At 38.7% G+C, this 15,052-nt stretch overlaps 1 protein-coding gene and 1 pseudogene across 1 annotated transcript in view; one reads left to right on the forward strand and one right to left on the reverse strand.

The window, feature by feature from the left end:
* The first annotated feature begins 581 nt into the window (after positions 1-581).
* The window catches only part of LOC130436676 (leucine-rich repeat and fibronectin type-III domain-containing protein 2), a 229,961-nt gene continuing 215,490 nt past the window's right edge, over positions 582-15,052 (forward strand). Inside the window, exon 1 of the mRNA XM_056767552.1 lies at positions 582-1,074. The gene's annotated coding sequence lies outside the window, so the exon portion shown is untranslated. The remainder of the gene's footprint in view (positions 1,075-15,052) is intronic.
* LOC130436677 (general transcription factor II-I repeat domain-containing protein 2-like) lies at positions 11,394-13,995 on the reverse strand (annotated as a pseudogene).

Below are 15,052 nucleotides of genomic sequence, written 5' to 3' on the forward strand. Positions count from 1 at the left end.
TAAACTTATAAGAAATGAAGTTTCTATAGGCATTTAAAGTTGAAGAATGACAATTTCTCCCATATGCTACAGTAAAATGAGGCCATATATGGTGTGTATATAGTGTGGGACGCCCCCTACAGGAAGAGACCATCCGTTTGTGAAACTTATTAGAAATCGTGAATTAAAACCACTAAACTTGTTTTGATCAAATAAAAATCATGGTTAATTGTCGTAGGAGTATAGATATTAGACAAATAATTGAATTGGATAAACTGATTTATTTGCAGGACAATGGTCAATAATAATAGGCTAGTTTTAGACGGAGACATTGTTTTTACAATTAAGTAGGCCTACTTTAGTCTACATATAATGCAAACATTCCGAAAAAAATACATACATTTCTACAAAAACGACATATTCTAAACGTAAAAGACAACACAGACGATCCGCATTTAAATAAAGCTTTAAAAGCGGTGTTTCTGGAAATTACCGTAGTTTATTAAGTATGCGCGCACAATGAATCTAGACGGCGGCTGGCTTGACCGTCTATTTTCGAACTGCGGCTGGCTTGACCGCGGTACAGATTTGCACAGGTTAACATGCAGCACTGGAGAGCTTCTCTGCAAAGCCCCGTCTGCAAATAGTCAGTGAATGCTTCTGTCCTGCACTCATTGCAACGTATTTTCTTATAAAGAATCTGTCCACCTTTATGTGGGTTCATCTGGATATCTGTTCGGTTTACAAACGGGATTCTCAACGCATTAATGGATTCGCTACAAACCAATGGAGAAACAGACAGCAAATGAAACATGGGAATAAACAGCTTGCGATCGAAAAGGAATAACTGATTTGGGATATTTGTATGATCTAAAAGTGTGTGGTCGTTTACAGCACAACTTGGTTGAAAGTACAGAATAATGTTTTGCCAGGACTCCATGGTTTCAGCGCGGGTCGGTTTGCATAAGAATGCACCTGGCTCAGTTTTCTGCCTTTCTTTACCTTAAACGAGGAAAGATGTTTTGAAACCGTCAACAAGGGATTTCTTTAGAATTAGTGCAAACAAAGCGGGTGGATACGTTTTCATTTATTAAGGTAGGTGAAGCGATTGAAACAATAGAAACGTAATTTAACAGTACTGCTAAAATTGCTAGCATTTGACTGTTTATGGCAGTTATTGCATTTAAACAATCATCTGTTCATAAACACTGCCTTTAATGTACGCTTGTAGCCTGTATTTGCAACAAAGACAGAATCGGTGCATTTAATTTTCAAAACATGAATATTCAACTGGATTTTATAAGGTTTCTTTTGGATACTTCGCGTTTTATGCAGTCGGAATAAATGGCTGTGGTGTATTCTTATTAATCTAAATGTTCCTACGGTTAAATTTGCTGTCATTCAGTACCCACATTGACAATGCAGCATGATTAGTTAATCCTAACCCCGCCCCGCCCAACACCTAATCCTAACCATAGTGTGGAAATGGGGGAGTCTTCATTTAGTAGAAGTCATTTTTCGACACCAAGCTGGTTCCCCCCTTGTTATGGCTAGTGCACAATTTAGAAAAAAATATAAGCGAATGTAAACACTTACATTAATCTACTTACATGCTTGTACTCACCTGTGTTATTAGAAGGGGTAGACAAGTCTCTAACTATGGCTACATACTCGATATCGCATGTCATGTTAAAGTCGGCATGAAATTAAAAATGATCATTCTAATTGTTTTACACAGTGGTGAAGTATTTATTGTTAATTATTTATCGGTGCACATCATATTTTTTTATTCATTTGCACTTGTAATCTTCAATCAATACCCACCCCTCTCGAAACGACCTCTCTTCACCTCTGGTCAGGAGGAATGGCTGGGCGAGGCTGTAATGACTGACAGATTGCAAACTGGCATTCAGATCTTTTACCTTTTAATCTAATCAGATGTCGGTTGACGAAATCAAGTCCCGCATTCGTCGTTTCACTTGGGTATACGTCACAATCCGGAAACAATCGTTTCTTCCGTTTCATGCCGACTTTAAAACCTAGTTTGAAACAGCTGTAATTTTCAGGCACATGGTGGCGATCAAGTATGAAAGCAAAAAAATCACGTGAGAGCATACCATGTTCGATAAATAGTCTTTGCACAGGCCCTCTAGTTCGCATGGGATTGGAGATATGGGGGATTGAAGATGTAGTAATATCGGCACCATGGACAGCACCCGTAACTAGTTTTACTGGCGATGCTTTTCGGATTGTACAAACGGCCACCGAGGGCCATTGTAAGCTGCATGGAATAGCCTAAGGAACTAAAAAAGAAACAGGCTGCAAGGAAAAAAAATATTTGATTAGAACTCAATTGCATCTGCTGCTGCAATAAGTCCCTTCCCTTTGTTTACATTCTTGTTTAATCTTTTAAAATATAACGGATAGTAAAGGCTGCTATGGTCTTAAAAACATTTGTGTGTTGTCCATATGTGCATATAAAGCCATTCAAATCTTGAATGTTATCTGATGCTTAATTCTAAACAAACATTTGAATAATACATGTAACACACGCACGCACAATTATGGAAAGATAATTCTTATAGTCCAATATCATTAATTTCATAGTCTATCATGTTTCTATTATGTTATTATCAAGTCCAATTTAACATTAGTTGCTAATAAATATTACATTTAAATTGAAAATTGTTATTACATAACAGATAAACATGATGCAAACGCTTTTTCATACCTCTAACGATCTTTCTGTCCTTTAGAGTAAATGGAACAGTAGCATCATATGTGAAAGTTACACCATTCTCAAATCAATGTATTTGTATGACCGTAACTATAATCAACCTAAATGCAGAACACAGCCGTGTGAATTAAAGTTTGACACTGACACAGTTAAGTGCAAATCTTAGCTTTTTTAGAAATGTTTATCAGACAGAGTAGATCAATTATTTTTTTCAGTCCCACAATATAAAAATGGTTTTAAAAACTTGTAGAGTATAGCATTTTACTGTGTTCTCCAATCAGAATCTATTTATGAAAAAAGTGGTAAAAAATAAGTTTATGCAATATTTGCCAATTTTGTTTTGAAATATGGTCATTTCTTTAGATATGCATACCAATATTTCTACCCGGCTCCACTTGCCAGCCCTGTATCCTTGAACAGTGATAAGAACCTAAATTGTTCTACATAAATATATTCACATCAGGTTGTTCTTAAGAGGCTCTGGGCAGACTCTGGAGAGTATTAGACAGATGTGTTACTAGCAGTGTTCTGAATTCCTCAAAAGCTATGTTCATACATTATAAAGAGTTAATCAGCATACTCACTTACGTGACTGAGTTTATTTCAGACTTGGAGGACAATGACAGACCTTAATCTCATGAGAGCAGGTTTCCCTTGCTGGGGCTTGGCACATAGAATAGAACATCTCATGTTTTTCAGAGTAGATGGCACCCAGAGGCTCTAGACATGAAAATGAATGTAGATGATTGTGTCTGTGTCCTTGAATCATCTTTCCGCTCCCTCTTCTCAATCTCCACCCTAATCCAATGACCCTTACCTACACCCACACCAGTAGAAAGAGTTCTGTTCAAAACCGAATGCGGTGCCTAGCTAGGTAGCATTTCAGGACATTCCATTGTATAGCTTTCCATTTCAGTAAATTGTAAGGTTCCATTTTAGTTCCATGTTGTCTGTAGACAGCAAGGCAGCGTACTAGGTTTAGGAACATAGCTTGTGTGTGTATGTTTTAAACTATGGTTACCTCTCAGTGACTCATCCCTGGAATTTTTTCCGTTTCTTTTTTCCTCCCTTGCCATCACACCAGGATCCTGACAGATAAGCCTCGGATCCTTTCTAAATTACAGCCTCACAGAGTACACAACCCCAGCTGAGCCTGATATTATCACCCTTCTGCTATACAAGCACCTCTCCATTTTCTGTCAGTGGAGCGAAAAATTTAACAATTCTGTCAGTGGAGCGCAAAATTTAACAATTTAATAATTTTTTTTGTTGCATGCTTTTGAAAAGCAAATTTTGATTGAATTTTAGTCAATGACTAAAATTCAATTTAGTAGAGTTTACGGTTTGTTTTGCATAAAAATTCTAATATAATTATGACAAGCTATATATCTGTGTAAAGGTCTAAGTCTCTAGAATACATATTTCATCACTGTTTTATAGAATAAAATGTATAGAAGGAGTAATCTATTTATAAATGGCAAGAGTGCGCTTCAAAAAATAAATGTACTGCTTAATGACTTTGTTCCGCCAGTGTAACGCTTACATTTACTTCAATATTTGACATGTGAATTCTTATTTAATCATGACAAACTATATGACAACAAATGTTGCCTCTATTGGATTATTGTGGTACTGCAGCCAAAACACCCACAGAAGACACATCATTAGATCTATCAAGCTTAAACCTTATAAAACAACTGATGGTACTTGGGCATTTGACCTTTTGACATTTTTAGGCCGAAACATATCGATTTTTTACGTTTTTTTATAAATAAAATCTAAATGTAATATTTTTATAGTTTGTCAATCAATAAACATTAACTACAATAACTTCTACATTTCATGTTTTTTCATGATGTTGTCCAGGGTCCTGTCTAATTCTCATTGTCTCTTCATGTGAAGAATACATTTTTTTTTGAAAAAGAAGATTCTGAATGTCTGTTGTGGTTTCCAATGTCAGATCAAAAGCAAACGTGCCCCTATTGGATTATTGTGGTACTCCAGCTAAAACACTCACAGAAGAAACATTATTTTGTCCCTCAAGCGCAAACTTCATAAAAAAAGGTGGTTCTTGGGACTTTGACCTATTGACATTTTTAGGCCGAAACATATACGTTTTTATGTTTTTTTAATAAAATGTAACCATTATATTTTTTAAGTTTCTTATAGGAGTTAATATAAACTAACATAACTTTTTTGTAAAAAAAATAACCAGAAATAATCTTCCAAGTGTCAAATGAGACCAACCATAGGTCTGTACTACAAAGCATTAATGAGTCAAAACTATTTTAGTTCAAACATTGTGTTTCATGTGTAGGCCAAAAAAAGGGCTACGCCAGGTAACAAGTCATCCCAATTTAAGTTTTAGTCGACAAAATCTACATTGCATTGGTCTACTAAAATCTATCTGTATTAATTCATTTAATTGGAGTAATTAAATGTTCCATACAAAGATTTACCTTAGAACCAGGTCACTACCTTATTTTTCAGACAAGTTCAGTAACTACTGGATATGGATTGTTGCAACACAGATAATATTTGACCATGAACAACATGTACCAGTTCATTAAGTCTCATTTTGACTCGTTCATTCAGTGAAGGGCATATACAATCAGTACATTCAACCAATGAAACGCTCTTACAGAACTCACAATCAAACGCCTATGGCTCATGTCTCTTGGAAGCTGCACGGTCTTTGCTTGAGACGGTAATGAATTAGAAATATCTAATCTTTCAAAAAGACAAACTACATAAACGGTATTACATTTCTTCAATCATGCAAATCACATACTTGTTTTTAGCATGTCATTCAATCTTTTAATGTACAGTACGACTCACTTCATCACTTCTCTGATCGGAACAGCGCTGGTGTCTTTTGGCTTACTTTATGACGAATATCACGTTATGCAGCAGCTCACGTTAGCGAAGAAATTAACATTGGCATATAAAAACGTTTCTGCTTGCCTTTTGAATGAGTTTTGGGGTGACTCGTCTGCAGTCACGCTTCAAGTTTGCTGTGTTTTACCGGCAATTGTGAAGAAGAAAAAAAAGACGCTCTTTACACCACCTGGAGACACAAAATGTGTCTTGTATGGGGTGTGATAACTCAACTTTTTGGGGATAGCTTTGCTAACTTAGTGGAGGACTGATATGTATACATTTGCTAACCGTCTGGCCGAAATCCTATAATTTTAGACGTTAGACGACACGGTGACTTGTCGAAGCTCAGCTCAATGTAGGCGGTGGCGTGGCGGCGGGCAAACTGAGAAATACATTTTGTATTTTGCGCCTGATAAACGTACGCGTGTTTAAGCGCCTGAATAACATACGTGGGGATAAGCATCTCGAAAGGGTTATTATACTATTAGCTGTACTTCTGTTGTGAAGAAGGTTTTAAATTGTAATATAAACCGTATAAAACCAGGAGTAGGGATTACATAGGGCTGCGTTAACATTTTTCGTTGCAAACTGTAACATTATCTCGGATTTGTCCACATACATGTTGTGTAAATTCAAGTCAGAGGATTAATAATAAACTCTTAATAATAATAAAAATACATTTACATTTAGCAGACGCTTTTTTCCCAAGCGACTTACAGAGAGTTCAGGGAGCAATAAGCGATATGTCATCCAGGAGCAGCGCCACTGTAGAGCTTTAGATCTAGCTTGGCCCCTGGCGAATAGTATTAATAGTAATCATTTCCAGGCGCTTATCCACGTGTACGTTAACCATGCGCTTATCCTCACGTACGTCAGCCGGCACGGCAAAGTACGCGACAATTGACACGATTGGCTGTTAAATATCGAAAGCCAACAGTATCACAATTCGCGTGCTTTGGATCGCCGTATTTATATCACAACGCCGATTTCTTAATGCCGCCTGGCGTTAAATAAGCGCCGTCTGGTGCTAAATTAACGTCATACGCCGCCACGCGTTTAAGTAACGCCGGACGCTGATCGACGTTAAGTTAACGTCACACGTCAATTAAAATGCAAAGTGTTAGCTAATATAGATAGCCCCTCCTCTTCTGGGTTTGCGCGCTCTACGGCAAGTCGGAGGCCCGTGTCATCTCAAATCCATATCCAGCTTAACCTTGTGCAAAAACAAAAAATGGAAAGAAATTAAACAAAAACCCGCTGAAAAGAAAACCACATTACTAATGCAGTATGTTCCAGTAAGCTATGTGTAATATGTCAAATTAAGTCAAGTCATGATTAAAGGTACCGTAGTTCCCCCCCAAAACGAAATTTCTGTCATCATTTACCAATGGTTCCGATTGACTTCTATTGTATGAAGAAAAGTCAATGTGGACAAATGGTTTTTTGTTACTAACTTTCTTTCAAATATCTTTCGTGTTTATACGGCTTAAACAGTATACAGTCATACAGGTTTGAAAAGTGAAGAGGGTGATTACAGAATTATGAACATACTTATGTGTCATTTTATATTCATCATTGCTAGTCTAGAGGTCAGCATGTTTGGCTTGCAACCGCATGTCGTGTATATGCCTGGTTTGACTCCCGGTTGGATCTATATGCGGATTTTACATTGTTTGTCTTGTTATGTTTATCTGTGTCACAGGGATTTTTTATTTATATTTTAGCATTTATTTCGTGGTAAATATATAAAGAAAGTCAGGAATAAGAGCTCTTTTTCCACAACAAACTTACATTATATTCTAAGTTTCTCCAGACAGCCTCGCCAACAGCCTTTCAATAATCACCTTACGCACATCACCTGCCCACTTACATTTCATTTGCACCCGACCATGGTGCGCTCACATTATCTACATATTTCCCTTTACCTCCGTGAAGAGATTGACGCTATACCGTATGTGGAACTGACTTTCAGCTGAGTTTTTAGATATAATTAATTTTACTTGACAAAGCATATGAAACAATATTATTGAAGGTGATTATTGAAAGGCTGTTGGCATGGCTGTCTGGACAGTGTCGGGAGCTTGTTGTGGAGTAAGAGCTCTTATTCCTGACTTTCTATATATATTAACCACAAATTAAATGCTGAAATATAATTAAACAATCCCTGTGACACAGATAAACATAACAAGACATACTATGTAAATTCCACAACTGGTCCGAGTGGGACTCAAACCAGTCAAAGACACAGCATGCGGGTGCAGTCCAACCGATCTGACCCCTAGACTAGCAATGACTGTTATTAGTCGCATAAGCATAGTCAGAATTCTGTAATCACCCGCTCTACTTTTCAAACCTGTATGACTGTATAATGTGTAAACCATATACACACAAAAGAAGATATTTGAAAGAAAGTTAGTAACAGAAAACCGTTCGTCCACAACTTAAACGCGTGGCGGAGTATGATGTTAATTTAGCACCAGACGGCGCTTATTTAACGCCTGGCGGCGTTAAGAAATCGGCGTTTTAAAATTAATACGGCGATCCAAAGCACGCAAATTTTGATACTGTTGGCTTTCGATAGTTAAATGGCAAAGGAGGTTCAGTCATCACACCCCATAGTCTTGTGCTTCCCCTTCTCCCAGAGACTTCTGTCTCTATCGCATATGTGAAATAAGCACACGTGATGCGCTGGCGCAGAGTAGGTAGTGTCTTATTGCTCAACGAATATCAGCTCATATATGCACGGGGCCAATGTAAACCACACTAAGGATGCTGGATGTTGGTGGCTACTTACATTGGTTGTTGGTTCCTAATTCCGTAAAAACCACAGTGCAACTCCCAAAACACATTGTTTTTTGCACAAGAAAGAACATCTTATATTTCCTATAAATGAGGATATATTTGCGAGGATATATTCAATACATACGAAATATTTGTAAACATGAGAATAAAAACCTCATCTCTTTGGATGCATCTGATTGTGAGTTGGAGTAATGATGTTCTTATATTTCACAGTGAGATGAGAACTGTTCCCTGAGTCCCTTGAGGGGTCTCTAATTCAGTGTGTGAGTGTGGGGCATAGCCTTGCTCGTCTAAAATCACTCTCCCAGAGGTGTCATTGCTCTAGTTATTTTCTGCTTCTGTCAGAAATCATATCTCACAAGTAATTTCTTTATTGTTGACTAGTAAAAAATCTCCAAGGCTGACTCAAGACTAGCCCGTTTAGGTATAGACCAATTATTTGTTTGCAAACAGTGGGACGCTGTTTGCAATCTGTGGGCGGAGCCTAACTGGTGGCCGAAAGTCTCAACTTCCCGCTAAAATCAGATTGACAATTATTTAAACAGTTTGTCAGCAGAGGACCATTTATCTTATATTATTGGAGCTTTCATGCTCTGACTCTGTATAGAATAAGTGAACAAAAAGGGAACAAAGTCTGGACTTTCTGGATCCTTTTTTTCTCCCCTGTTAGACATCATCAGTCATTACGTTGCAACACCAATGACACTATGTGGTCGCAAAGTTTATGTCCCATTCATTAAATAAAATTATACTGAATGATGTTATTGCTTAACTATGAGCGTTTCACTTTGTTTAACTTAACATAGTACTTCTTATAACACCAATGTAAAGACAGTTTTGTGATTGCTCATGTTACTTTAATTTAGTGTTTATTTACCGTTCTAAACTACATCATTGATTGAGTGGAGAATCCTTAACTTACCTGAAATGAAATGAGCACTGCAGAGACGAGAATTCTAAATTACTTCGTCAGTCCCGTCTTTCCGTTTAATGGCTTGCAACCAAAAAACGTTTACATTTAGCTTGGAATTGTGTCTTTGATGATGATATTCTATAAATATGAAACCCTTCTTTTTTGGCATTACTATTTTTACACCAAAAGCACAACTTTTTTGGAGAAGACGTCTTGCCCGTTTAGCCCACACGCAGCTGGCAGTGATGTAACAGTGATGTCGTCGACTCCAAATTGGTCTTTAGAAAAGTAACTGATTGCATTTTTTAATGGACTGAGAGGATCACAATATAAATTATGCTGTGAGCCACTATTAACTCACTGAATCCAATTTAGCTCTAGCATCTAGATCAAAGATGTTACAAAATTTAAATCTGAAATTTCTAAGAACATTTATTTCTCTGCTATAACCAAGATGCCATAAGTGCTTTATTATCGCAGATCTATATTTCAGATGGCAGTATATTACAGATACTTTGTGCTGATTAAGTTTAGGTTCCGTTTTAAAACGGAAGTTTTGGAAATAGCGGGTTATGAACGAACGAACGGACGAATGAACAAAATAATCAAAGGATCTTGTTCTGTTCAATGAGTCCATTAAAGTTATGGTTCACCCCAAAATTAATTCTGTCATCATTTCACCCACTTTTCATTTCAATACTTTATGACTTTCTATTCTCCTAAGGTCTTTTGAAGAAAGTTGGTAATTGAACCCTCATTCACTTCTATTATATGGACACAAAACCAACGCAAGTTATTGCGTGCCAGTTAACAACATTTATCAAAATATCTTCTTTTGTGTTCTATGGAATAAAGAAAGTCACAGGTTTAAAATGACAAGAGGATGAGTTAATGATGACAGAACTTTCATTTTTGAGTGAACCATCACTTTCAGGACTCATTGTAAACAACAAGATCCTTTCTTTCATTTCATCACTTTAAGTCTACAACAACAATCATCTAAATATGGCATTTCCTTTTTTATATTTAGAATGCTTACACAATACTAACACTGCTACATACAAAACCACACAAACACACACACACACACACACACACCTACACACACACACACACACACACACACACACACACACACACACACACATGTGCACACACACGGACACATGCACACACACATACTGCCCTTTCCTCTGTCGAAAGTGACTATAAAACAGATGATTGTACCTTCTTCTCAACTCAACTCAACTCAACTTTAGTTATATAGCGCTTTTTACAATTTTCATTGTTACAAAGCAGCTGTACATGAGACACATTGAATACAAGTATGAATTCGAAAGCAGCCCCCCCGGCCAGGCAGATAGTGCAAAACAATATGCAAACGGTGGTGAGGAACCCAAAACTCCCATCGAGAAAAAAAACCTTGGGGAACCCAGGCCCAACCAGGGGATTCCAGTTCCCCTCTGGCAAAAGCTGCTGCCTCTGCACAAGCTCAACAGTGCTTGCACAACAAGGCTTAATAAAATATAAAAATTAAGGATTTAAGATTGTCATTAACAATCTAATAGCATTTTAAATCTTGTAGGAAAAACAAAGTTGTCGCGTCCTTTATCCAGCTCTATCCTCTTAGCTCTTTTCAGGTCACCGCTTCCCATTCTCAGCTCTGCCATCAGGTCTGGGCATGAACTGCATCCTGCGGTAACCTTGGAACAAAGAGACAAGACTGGCTGAGAGTAGAGTACTGTTCTGCACTCTTTGATGCAACAAGTACATTTGTTGTTGGATGTGTTCCTGGTTCCGGTTGATCTAAATAATGCAGCCTAAATCCTCTGAGGATTAATATTATGGAGGTATAGTGTATGCAAGATTAAAAAGATGAGTCTTTAGTCTAGATTTAAACTGACAGAGTGTGTCTGCCTCCCAGACCGTGCAGGGAAGAGTATTCCAAAGTTTAGGCGCTAGATAAGAAAAGGATCTACCACCTGCACTCGATTTTGAAATTCTAGGTATTACCAACTGACAGGACGCCTGAGAGCGTAATGTACGTGGAGGTCTGTAATACAATAGAACAGGGGTGTCAAAGTCAAATGGACGGAGGGCCAAATAAAAAATTTAGCTACAAGCCGAGGGCCGGACTGTTCGAATGTTCATTGAAAATTTTTTCAATGACGCATATAGTCTAGTGAACCTAATTGAACCTACTGAAAACCTAACAAATATATTCCAATATGATCAGATAAATAAAGCAATATTTTCTTATGGCTCTGTCAGTAATCTTTAATTTTCAACAGACACAAAAGACAAATTTCCTTTATATAAAAATCCCCATAACATGAACATTAAATGAAAGAAACCGGTATTCAAGGCACCATCAGTAGCCTATATTTTCTATTTTAGCAAAAGTGGGCTAAATTTACTTCAAAGAAAAAAACAATAATAGCAATTTTCTATCATCCACTCAACTGAAATATTTTTAAAATATAATTGGATTGAAATACAATAAAATAAAGTGCAAAAATCTATTAATCAAAAACAACACTTTGTTTAAGGAGAAGTAACATGCAGTGAAAACAAATATTAAACTTTAACTTTTAAACTTGAACTGAGTAAAAACTCTAAATATGTGATTGTACAGTAATGTTCACTTGTTTGAGGTTGAGGGTGATACTTGGTGGTGTCCCATCTTTTCCACAAGTTCATCAATGTTCGGGGTAAGGCTCTGAGCTGAGGAAATCCTCAGAATTGAGTGGAGGTGTTCAGCAGTAAGTCGACTTCTGTGTGATGTTTTGTTCAGGTTCATCAAAGAAAACAGTTGTTCACACAGGTATGTGCTGCCAAACATAGACAACGTTTGAGCAGCCTGGATGCGCAGCTGGGGCATTGTGTCGGGGAGGAAACGGGCGAACTCCGCAGCACCCACTGCCGCATATTTTGCCCTCAGTGCATCATTGCATTGGAGGTCAATCAACTCCATTTGGAGGTTTGGTGGTGAGCTTTCCACGTCAACAGCAAATGGGTTACCGAGCAGTTCCAACCTGCTTTTTTGTGCTTCAAAGTCAGCAAATCGGCGTCGAAAGTCAGCGGCAAGCATACCTATTTTATCAGCCAACTGTGCGCTCGGGAACGCACTGGTAGAGAGCTTCTCTTTCATGGTCTGGCAGCTGGGAAAGTGGCTCAAATTTTCTTTCCGCATCTGCGTCTCCCACAGAGTCAGTTTGGTTTTAAATGCCTTCACTGTACTGTACATATCAGAGATGACATGATCCCGACCCTGCAGCTGCAAGTTCATTGCATTCAGATGACTCGTAATGTCACACAGAAAAGCCATTTCACACAGAAACATTTCGTCTCGGAGTTGTGTTGTGTCTTTCCCTTTGCTGTCCAAGAACAGACAAATCTCCTCACGAAGCTCGAAACATCTTTGAAGCACCTTTCCCTGGCTTAGCCATCGCACCTCTGTGTGATAAGGCAAATCACCATGCTCCGTTTCTAACTCCGTCAGAAATGCCTTGAACTGGCGGTGATTCAAACCTTTGGCTCAGATAAAGTTAACTGTGCGCGTGATGATGCTCATTACATGCTCCATTTTCAAGGCTTTACCGCACAACGCTTCCTGGTGTATGATACAATGATAAGCTGTCAGCTCACCTGTCGCGTTTTCCTCTTGCATCTTTTCCCGTATCTTCGCCACCAGTCCGCTCCTGTGTCCACACATCGCAGGTGCTCCGTCGGTTGTCAAACCTACGAGTTTTTCCCAAGGCAGCTCCATCTCATTTACACATCTTGACACCTCTTCATACAAATCATGCCCCGTAGTTGTGCCATGCATAGGACGTAAAGCCAAAAACTCCTCTGTCACGCTTAGGCTGGAGTCCACTCCGCGGATGAAAATTGACAACTGGGCAATGTCAGAAATGTCGGTGCTCTCATCCACAGCCAAGGAATATGCAATGAAATCTTTTCCCTTTTTCACAAGCTGCTCTTTTAGATTGATGGACAACTGGTCTACTCTCTCGGCAATGGTGTTTCTGCTCAGACTCACATTTAAAAAGAGTTGCCTTTTTTCTGGGCAAACTTCGTCACAAACTTTAATCATGCAGTTTTTGATGAAATCCCCCTCCGTAAATGGCCGGGCTGATTTAGCGATCTCTTCTGCCAAAATAAAACTGGCCTTGACAGCAGCCTGGCCTTGTGATTTGGCTTTTTTGAACAGAGCCTGTCGAGATTTGAGGCCTCGTTTTAATTCCTCTGCTTTTTGTAGCCTTTGTTCCATGTCCATATTCTTGTTTTTGTCCGCGTGTTTCGTTTCATAATGTCGTCTCAGATTATACTCTTTCAGTACCGCCACACTTTCTCCACACAGAAGACACACAGGTTTTCCAGCTACCTCCGTGAACATATACTCCGACTCCCACCTTGTTTGAAACCCCCGGTTCTCAGTGTCCACCTTCCGTTTTGCCATTTTTGATGGGTATCTGAAAGTTAATTTTACTGTGATGCTGACGACTGCTGTGCCAATAAATATTGAAATGAAGCAGCCTACTGCTCGGTGCGTCACCGTTGCATTGTGGGAAATGTAGTATTGGTGTGTGTAAAAGATCTGCGGGCTGCCGGCTTGCTGCGGTCTGCGGGCCGGTTCTAATAATAAATCAAGATCATCCCAGGGGCCGTAAAAAACCTTCTCGCGGGCCGGATGTGGCCCGCGGGCCTTGACTCTGACATATGTGCAATAGAAGTTCATTCAAATATTGCGGCGCTAGACCATGTAGGGCTTTATAGGTAATAAGCATGATCCTAAAGTTAATGCGATGCTTTATAGGTAACCAGTGCAAGGTTGACAGAACCGGGGTTATATGCTCACACTTTTTTGTGCGTGTAAGAACTCGAGCTGCCGCGTTTTGAACCAGTTGCAGTTTTTATAATAGGCCCGCAGGGCAACCTCCTAGAAGTGCATTACAGTAATCTAGTCTTGATGTCATGAATGCATGAATTAATTTCTCTGCATCTGACAGTGACAGCATATGACGTAATTTAGATATATTCTTAAAATGGAAAAATTCAATTTTACAGGTGTTGGCGACATGGCTTTCAAATGACAGAGTACTATCGAATACAACACCAAGATTCTTAGCTGATGACGAGGATTTTATGGAGCATCCATCAATCGTTAAGCAGTATTCTTGGTTGTTACGCATAGCAGTTTTCGGTCCAGTAAGTAGCACTTCTGTTTTGTCCGAGTTTAGTAGTAAAAAATTGTTACTCATCCACATTTTTAAGTCAGCTATGCAATCCTTTATTCGATGAAACTGTTGAGTTTCATTAGGCTTCGCGGAAATATAAAGTTGAGTATCATCAGCATAACAGTGAAAGCTAATTCCGTGTCGCTTTATTATATCTCCTAGAGGTAGCATGTATAAAGCGAAGAGCAGAGGCCCCAAGCCTGTGGTACACCGTACTGGACTTGTGATTTGCGGGACACCTCATTGTTTATTGCTACAAATTGAAAACGGTCGGATAAATAAGACTTAAACCATTTCAATGCTATTCCGTTAATGCCGTCGTAATTTTCGAGTCTATGTAGAAGTATGCTGTGGTCAATGGTGTCAAATGCAGCACTGAGGTCTAGCAGCACCAATAACGAAATACAGCCACGGTCAGACGCTAAAAGCAGATCATTTGTAACTCTGATCAAAGGAGTCTCTGTACTGTGCCATGCTCGAAATCCAGACTGGAATTCATCA

Source organism: Triplophysa dalaica, chromosome 15, assembly GCF_015846415.1.
Source record: "Triplophysa dalaica isolate WHDGS20190420 chromosome 15, ASM1584641v1, whole genome shotgun sequence".
In the NCBI taxonomy this organism is placed as follows: domain Eukaryota; kingdom Metazoa; phylum Chordata; class Actinopteri; order Cypriniformes; family Nemacheilidae; genus Triplophysa; species Triplophysa dalaica.